Below are 6,427 nucleotides of genomic sequence, written 5' to 3'. Positions count from 1 at the left end.
AAATGTCTTCAAAACATATCGGTTACATCTTGGAGATTCTGAGTTCTCTCAAATTAGGCCACCTAAATATTACTGGAAAAGGCACTCTGTCCAAACGCATCACAAGATGTGCTCGTTATATATCAAAAACATTTCATCAAACACAACAAACGCGCTTCGCCAAAGCGACAAAAGGTCTCTCTCTCTCTTCTTCTCGTCTCTCTTCTCTTCTTCTCCGTTGGGACGACACTTTTGTTTAATGCCCAGTTGTGACTTTTGAAGTTAAAACATTGACCAGTGTGTCCCAGCAAGGTTCATCATCTTTTTAGTGTCTCACCGGAAACACTTATCCGTTGTGTTGCAAGTAATTTGCAGCACTATGTTCAAATTGATGATGTTTTCGTATAGTTTTGCAATTTTGTGTATTTGCATGCGGTTTTAGTTTAAAAAATTTTAAATTAAAGAGGCAGTTTAATAAATAGTCGGAATGATCCATTAAACTGCACAAATACCCTAGAGTAGAACTTTGTCCGAGAATACGAAGGTTTGCAAAATTGTCCAACCTTGGACGGCCCGCTTGTATTTGGTCTTCCGCTCTTGATCCATAGAGGGAGACCAAATACACGCTTGTATTTGGTCCTCCCCTCTTGACCAAAGGGAGGACCAAAATACAAATAAGCTTTTTGTTCTGTAAGGAGGACAATCAACGTTCCATGATGAGTGATTCACAGGCAACTTTTGCGGCAACTGAAGTGAGATTTCAGTTGCCCAAAATGCAAGTTGCCTGTGATCACTCATCAGTTTCTTATGAATGAAAAGGGACATGCGTTTAAATTCCTCTGTTTGTGTTTGCACCCTGGAGACATGAACAGGATCCAGGAGTAACAATTCCCCAGTGGCGTTTATGTTTGAAAAGTCTGTTTTGAACCATTAAAAAAAAAAAGAATCCTACTTAGTACTGACGTGAGGAGTGAGGTAAATAAAACAAGCTGTAACCGACCTTCATAACCCTGATAAGCTAACACCTCTGTACTAAAACGTCTTGACACTTTAAATAACTCATCAGCTCTCTTCTCCCCTCATAGGTCCAAAATGTTCCAGAAACTTCAACGGATCCACAGGGTGTTATCACAAACCGAAACTTCCCCAAGAAATACCCAGGAAAACATGAACTGCAGTCTCATGAATCTTCGCCCCACCAGGAGAAGTCGGTAGATCGTGTTGGAGTTCAACCAGCTTCGACATGGAGCCCGACTTCTACAATAAGACGCCGACAACCCCTGCAGCATACAGACTTGGCTGGAGACTGGACGGCCTCCTGCAGGTGAGCGAGACGATCTGGATCAGGTTGAGATCAATCAGAAACATGGGAATGAACATGTGATTGAAATCTGGAGACGTATAGAACAGAGCGGCAACCTGACTAGTGAAAGAAAACATTTCTAGTCCAGGAAAAGTGCAAACAATCTAATAATATAAGCCAGTCTGCAGTTGAGAGTGATGAAGCCAACGTTCTTCTTTGCTTCACCCCCCCTTTTGAATCTCTCCTCCTTTGTCCGCTCATTACCCTCCTCTTCATCCCTCAGATGGGTTTCCTACATTTGGAAATACTGTGCTGGACCCCCCGGAACAGTGGATCTCCCAGAGTGGGCATCCTGTCCATGATCGTCATCACTGACAAGGCTATCACAGAGTCGGGATTCGTCTGCCACTACACCATCCGCGAGAGGGATGGGACTAGCTATGAGAAGTGAAGGTGGTGTTTTTCAGGGAGAGAGTACTGGCGACTACTGTTGTACCAGGTGCAAGGGGGGAAACTGTTCCCTGATGAGGATGAGCAGCTCAGCTAATGAGGTGTTTTCCTAGCAACCGCTGTAGAGATAACTAATAGTTTAGAATTAGACCAATCAGAAACCTGTGTGTGGACTGTTGACTCAGTCGGATTATATTGGATCTCTCTAGGAGAAGCATGGTGTAAGAGGGATAAAGAATATATCCGTCCTGTTTCCTTACATGTCAGATTTGTACTTTGTAGGATAAAAAATTGCTTGACTCCATATTGAATTTCTGTCACTCGCCTTTGATTTGTTTCCCATGATCCCAGGAGGGAATGTTTGTTCGACATTTGTTGAAGAACCGAAGACATCAGAAGAAAATCCACAAATGAGTGAATTAGTGGTTTTGTCGTTAACTCGGCTTCAACTACATTTAAGTGTGTATCTCACATCTCTCGACGCCATGTCACAGGCCACTGAAATTTATAATGTGATCCAGATTGGGAACCACTGGCCAAAAAAAAAATTAAATCAGGCAAAAACTCTCCATGTTAAAGTCATTTACAAATGTTTTTTGTCTGACCAATAGTTATTTTATCAAGATATATTACTACTGAAATATAAAGAGAGAGTAGTGACAAAAAGATGCAGTAAAGAAATGCCAAAAATATGCCTGTGGTCATTTAGAAACTGTTGCAGTTTAATTTGTTTTACTGCAGTGATAGACATCACCTTTGAGGAAACTAGTGATGGACATTTTTTCATATATCTTTCATATATTCTTATATACAGGACTGACAGACGTAATCAATATTGAACAATATTGGTTCACTGTAGTCCTATATTATCTAGGTTTAATGGGTTATTTTAAGGAAAGGAAGGGGGGGGGGGTTTAAAAGGTTCAGATATGACATCGTCATCAGCTAGTACTGTGTTTTAAGGTCGACTTTCTTAAAGGCTTCACTGTGGGTTAGTGTGTTCAGAATGGCGGGAAAAAATATTTTGCAGGATTATGTTCGGCAGAACACGTCATGTCAGGATTAAAGTGAACTCTGTACGAGCCTCAGCTGCTCACTGGAACAGGACTTAAACTGGTTTCACAGGCAGAGGGAAGACTTCAGCTCCAGGCGTCATTGCAGCATCCAGACAAGTTCGATCATCATTGTCATTTTTATATTAAAATCTTTTCACCCTCACACCAAATGCACATTTTTTCTCGCAAATGGACACAACCAGTCAGCAGTGGACAACTTACTGGTTGACATCTTCCTTATACACCGTGAACTGGCTAAAAGTAAGGAGAAACAAAAAGAATAAAATAAGAGACATCTAACTTGATCTTACCACCACTTTACTATGGCTTGGCATGAGGTTTTCAGACCTTACTCAGAAAGAGACAACAGACACTTTGTCTAAGAAATGTTTCTAAACGATGCCGTGACTGCTTGCAATCCAGGAAAAAATAACAAAAACAACAAAACAAACAAAAAAAATAAAATAAAATAAAAAAAGCAAGAAAACCAACAAGTACAGAAAAAGCTCTGATCCACCGTGAGGAGAAATGTCAAACTCTGGACCCCTGGGAAAAAACGAAAGGAAAAAGATGGAGGTCGTGTCTAGCAAAGGTTTCGCATTCCTGTTTCTCTGCAAGTGGCGAGCACAACCACACAGGTTCAAACACAGCTGCGAAGGATTCTTCCTAAAGTATTTGGGTCTTGTATTTTTGTAAGTGTGGTATCCACAGTGCAGTTGGACAAATTAAACTTTTATTTTTTTTTTTTTTTTCTCATGGTTTTTCCTTTTTGTATTGCCCCATCGATGCTTTGAGGCACGAAGAGGCCGGAGAAGGATCTGGTAAACAAGAAAATAAAAACAAAAATAAAATAAAACCGTGTGGACAGAGAGAAGATGATGGGTGACATGGATAGCTGGAGACAGGTGGACATGGGGCTTTGCAGACCTAGATGCTATTTCTACTGAAATAGCATCTAGGTCTGTATTTTAAATTATTTGCTATTTTAAGCATTTAGAAAAATTGAGAAAATTATAGCTTGATAGCAAAACACTACCAAGGGAAAAACTGGGACTGAGCCACTGTGGGGTTGATGTTAAGAATCAGATCAACTGAAAACAAAACAAGCAAACTATCCAACATTAAAAATTGAACTGAAATTAAAAATTCTATTTTTCAAAGACATAATAGAACATTTACTTGTGTGTTGATTTGACTTGAGTATTTATTTTGGGTCAAAAACTGTTATAACTAAAAAGAAATAATTAGGGTTTAATTTTTTATATTCTTTTGCAATGATACTCACCTTGTGAATTTTTGGGAGCCACTGTTGATGTTAGCATCAGTAATTTGACTTATCACTACATCAGTGTAGGCGGCACTAAGTGTAGTTCCCATTATTGCTTTAGTTAACCAGCTGGGGAGGCCGAGGTGGCTGCTGCGACACCTGATGTACCGTTAAGACAAACAAGAGTGCTGCCGATTTATTTTCCATATATGCTGCAGCTAAGACGCTGATAAAAAAAAAAAAAAAAAGCTCAGGTTGCCAGACACGTTTTTCGAGGACCTGATTTTGGTGCACAGAAAACAGAAACAGCAATCGGAGCAAGTGATGGAAAGCCGATAAGCACCTGACTGAACCTGAGCCGATCAAATTAACTGTCCGATCTGATTTGAATGATAACTGGTTTACAGCTTCCCATGAAAAAAAGAAATCACTATTAAGGGTTCCATGGGAACCACTAGCTAGTCCCACCCTACAAAACTTTTAACTCTGTGTCATCATTCAAGTGTATGCAATAACATACTTAGATGTGGTAGAAAATTCACAGCAATAATTGTCTTGTATCCTGCAGCCACGAAGCGTGCAGGGGCTGCTGATGATTCACAGCTGTTACAACAACATGTGGGAGAAGTAACATCTAGTGGGATCAAACCAGGCTGACTAGGCTTGCTACTGTCCACTTTCTAGGGAATATACAAAACTTCACAGCACAATGAATCCTCGCCAAACACCTGAATTTGACAAAGGGACAGACAGTTTGAATTGCTAACCGCTGACTAACCTAACACTATTCATGACTTGTTGCAAGAAAGGAAGAAAAATGTCTTGTATCGAAGGTTTGGAGATTATAAGACTGCAATGTTATTATTTCTGGCTTTTAGTTTTCTGTCCATCCACTAACGTGGCTTGAAGCTTAAACATAATATGTCAAAAAAAAAAAAAAAACCCAAAAAACAACTTTAATCCCTTTTGAAAAACCAAGAAAAAGTATCAGCTTCAACTGAGAAGAATTTGAATTTCAGTTCAACTTTAAAATCAAACACAGAGCTCGTTTAAGGCTGCCTTCACAGCAGCTCAGTTGTTGTGGCTTGAAAAACCTACGACTGCACAGCTGAAAAAAGAACAAGAAAACTCTGTTGTGGTTAAGGATTAGCAGAGACATTGATACGAAAATAAAGATTAACAATATTTGCATCGGGGTTATGTGTGTGTGTGTGTGGGTGGGTGGGTGGGTGGGGGTTAACAAGGTAAAAGTGGGGTCAAGGATCCATCAACAAGGTTCCAATACAAGGTTTCAATTTCAGAAATTCCAAGACTTTGTCGCAGAAGTATTTGAAGAGTCGTTTTGAACAAATTTAGCAAGGCTGCAGTAAAGAGAGAGCGATTACCTCTCACAACTAGGGAAACAACGTGGGAAATTAAAGCGTCTTCTGAAGATAAGGTCGTTCTGTTGAAGTGGTCAATTATATCAGATTCCCACCTGCGACAGACCCTGAGTTAACAAAGGGGAAACAGAAAAACTGTGGACTAGGAACAACAGCACGTTTCAGGGGTCACTGTGTTCAGTAGCATATATCATAAAGGATTGTTTTTTTTTTGTTTTTTTTTTTTCAAAAATTTCCTGTCATTTGATAACTAAATATCTCGCTCTATTGATATAATTCCATTTTGTTAAAGTCATATATAAACGTTAACATGTACACACGCTCGTCACTGGAATCGGTGGAATCGGGACCTTTATTTATAATAAGTTGTGGAACTTGCTCTTTGCTGGCGCTCAACAAATATACTGTGAATGCAAGTAACAAAAATTAATATAATGATAATTATGAATAATAAACAATAATAATAATAATATATAGATCATCGTCTGCACCATGCCTTGTAACCTGGAGAAACTAAAAACAAAACAAGAGCCAGGTAACCACGCCTCCTCAGCCCCCCACCCCCCCACCCCACCCCACACTTCACCCATGAAAAAACAAAAACAAAAACAAAAGATTAAAAACAGGGAACATTTGAGACGAGACTGTAGATTCTCTCTGCTTCTTCAAAGTCTCGAGTCCACATGCGTCACAATAAATGTCCGCCGATGTCCTGAAGTCAGTGGAGGGTGGAGGGAGGGGGGAGGCGGAGGTGGAGGGGTGGGGGGTTGGTGCAGGGGGGTGAAGGGGTGGTAGGCCGTCTGTAACAGAGCCTTGCGTTGGCTGCGGGTGGAGCGCTCAGCAAGCCTCTCTGGAGGTGGCCTTTTTGAATCCTGTTTTCAGCATCAGCCCGCCTCTGTGTTCGCTTGTTTGCGTGTGTTACATGTGTGTGCGCGTTTACCTGGTAGGCCAGGTTTACAGGGACCACGTTAAAGGGTGGTCGGCCATGGCG

This window comes from Seriola dumerili, unplaced genomic scaffold, assembly GCF_002260705.1.
Source record: "Seriola dumerili isolate Sdu_G_001 unplaced genomic scaffold, Sdu_1.0 BDQW01000432.1, whole genome shotgun sequence".
In the NCBI taxonomy this organism is placed as follows: Eukaryota; Metazoa; Chordata; class Actinopteri; order Carangiformes; family Carangidae; genus Seriola; species Seriola dumerili.
This window is presented reverse-complemented; position numbering follows the sequence as displayed.